At 41.9% G+C, this 2,637-nt stretch overlaps 1 protein-coding gene across 1 annotated transcript in view; it reads right to left on the minus strand.

Annotated features, from left to right (window-relative positions):
- LOC134189215 (uncharacterized) overlaps positions 1 to 1,384 on the minus strand; it is an 8,820-nt gene extending 7,436 nt beyond the window's left edge. The window contains exons 1-2 of the mRNA XM_062657456.1: positions 1,255 to 1,384; positions 412 to 496 (exon numbers count right to left, since the gene is read on the minus strand). The gene's annotated coding sequence lies outside the window, so the exon portion shown is untranslated. The remainder of the gene's footprint in view (positions 1 to 411; positions 497 to 1,254) is intronic.
- Between the last annotated feature and the right edge of the window lie 1,253 nt (positions 1,385 to 2,637).

Genomic DNA, 2,637 nt, shown 5'->3' on the forward strand with positions numbered 1-2,637 from the left:
GCAATGCCAATGTACTTCTGAAGAAAATCAGTAATGCCTTGTCGGGACAGACCAAGTGCCCAGACTCGTAGATGTTCTATAGAAAAGGGATCACATGATCCTTTTTAACCAATTAGTAGTTAAATATATATTGTATTTAGTTGTTAGTTGTTTTCCGTTGCTTTTTTGTCATAGGACAAACGTAGTTAGCCATTTGCTATTGTATCCTAATTCAAATATGAAAAATATATGTATTGACAGACAGCCAGCCAGCCAGCCAGCCAGACAAACAGACACACACACACACACACACACACACGCACGCACACACACACACACACACACACACACACACACACACGTCTTACGTAGCGTACGTGTTGGGCAAAAATCTAGACACAGATTGAATCAACGAACAAACACGAACCTTACGTTTGCTGTGATGTAGTTAGATAACTCGTGCACGTGAGTCCGTGGAAGCACTGCAATGTAGCCGCAATCGACTTCTTTAGAGAAACTACAAAATCAGAACAGACTTTACGAATATTAATACAGAGCTAAACGCTTTCCATTTCTTTCATGTCGTCTGTTTACTCTCCAAAGCATGCTTTGCTCTATTCTATCTAGATTCGTCTGGCAGAGTGACGCTTGAATAGTCAGGTACGCATCCCACTACAGAATGCAAACAGGACACAAAGCCTAATCTGTCTCGTTGAATGATTATTTGATTTGCACATGCACACGCTAAGGTAGAAGAAGCAACGGAAAAGAAGACAATGCGAGTAGATCAACAATACTAATTAACTTAATTAATTAATGAAATAGCAAGCATACCACTGAAGGACGACTAATTTTAGCTACACTGCATACCATAGGAAGTTACACTGCATACCACAGGAGGTTGCACTGCATACCATAGGAGGTTGCAAGTGAGCGTGAATAGCTGACTGATTTCCCAGACTTCTTTAGTTGTAAAGTAAACTGTGATATGCTCAACATACTCGTCTACTAGAGAGCCTCAGCGTCATGGTCTAATTTTCAGTACACCACGAAACACAACGACATGTCGTCCAGACATGTGAAATGCGGTATACCTTCGACAGACGGTTCCTCCTACTCTAGTCTTACATGCTTCCAAACGTCTACTCGACGTTTCGGTACGTAGTTGTAAATTTCGACACCTTCAACAATGCCTGAACGTAACTCGATCGGGGCCAGCCTAGCATACCAACTCAGACACAAAGAGCACACTGCACAGCCAGACAAATTTGTTACCGCCACTTTCAGATTTGCCGCTCTAAAACCGACGTCGTGTCCTTCAAGCGAGCTAGGGTTGAATCGAATTTTAGCAGTCAACCCCTTACTGCTAATTAATTAATATAAATAATATAATAGCAAGCATACCATCGAAGGTCAACTAAATTTAGCTCTAATACTACCATGGAGGGTTGAATAATTGGCATAGTGCTAGAGTACACTCTCTAGCTAGAGCAATCTAGTCTCGCCTGTTTCTTTCGCGCTCTTTTCGATTTCGCGACATGTTTGCCGAGTTTTCGAGCTCTCTTCTTACGACATTCAAGGGCAGGCTAGATAGTGAAGCCGTACCTATGCACTCCATCACGTGTCTACTTCTTTTTCAATGCACCTAGGTCCGCTAGACACCTAAACAGGCAAGATTGTACAAGACTGACCTTTCCCAAAGTGAGTCCAGAGAAGGGCCAGCTCATCACTGTGCCCAAAGCCACTCACTTTAGCGACCCACACGGTATCCCAATGATGCCCAGTGAGTCTGCCTGCAGAAATCTGGCTGGAAGAATCAATGAGCAGGCTGGAGACAACACTCAAGCCCGTGCATTCCTATTTGGCGTATTCAATCTTGAAGGAATTAGAGAGTTCCAAGCAATACATGAAGCCAAATCCATTGCCTCCCAGGTATATGTACGTGAATTTTACTAATTAACCGTAATCCGCTAAAGCACACTTGAAGCAGTAAGCAAGAGTTACTAAATGCAACATTGTACACACACAACTACAAACAGGTTGTTATTTGACTTGCTACTCGGTACTGATATGCCACAGATTGTTTTATTATATGTGGTGTGTGTGTGTGTGTGTGTGTGTGTGTGTGTGTGTGTGTGTGTGTGTGTGTGTGTGTGTGTGTGTGTGTGTGTGTGTGTGTGTGTGTGTGTGTGTGTGTGTGTGTGTGTGGGTGTGTGTGTGTGTGTGTGTGTGTGTGTGTGTGTGTGTGTGTGTGTGTGTGTGTGTGTGTGTGTGTGTGTGTGTATTTATATTATGTCCAACCGGTAATGACTATAACTGGTTAGAATTGAATTATACAGCATCGTAAACTGGTAAACAAATGTGACAGCTGTTGCACTAGCAGCTTGAATAGTGGCATGATTTTGCTGGACACTACTTTGACATGCCATTCATTGATCCAACCTTCCAAATATATGCAATCTTCTTCACATGTCCTACACACAATGCAAAATATTAAGCATAGCATTTCTTCAGTAAAATTTTCATTTAATTAATCAATTAATTAAAAGACTGTACAGTACATGAACTGATTACTTGTACAGTGTAATGACATGGACCACACTCGCTGAACCATAGATTTTCAAGGGACCAATATATATGGACATTTGTTGGTGTCCA

This window comes from Corticium candelabrum, chromosome 13 (assembly GCF_963422355.1).
Source record: "Corticium candelabrum chromosome 13, ooCorCand1.1, whole genome shotgun sequence".
Taxonomy (NCBI): Eukaryota; Metazoa; Porifera; class Homoscleromorpha; order Homosclerophorida; family Plakinidae; genus Corticium; species Corticium candelabrum.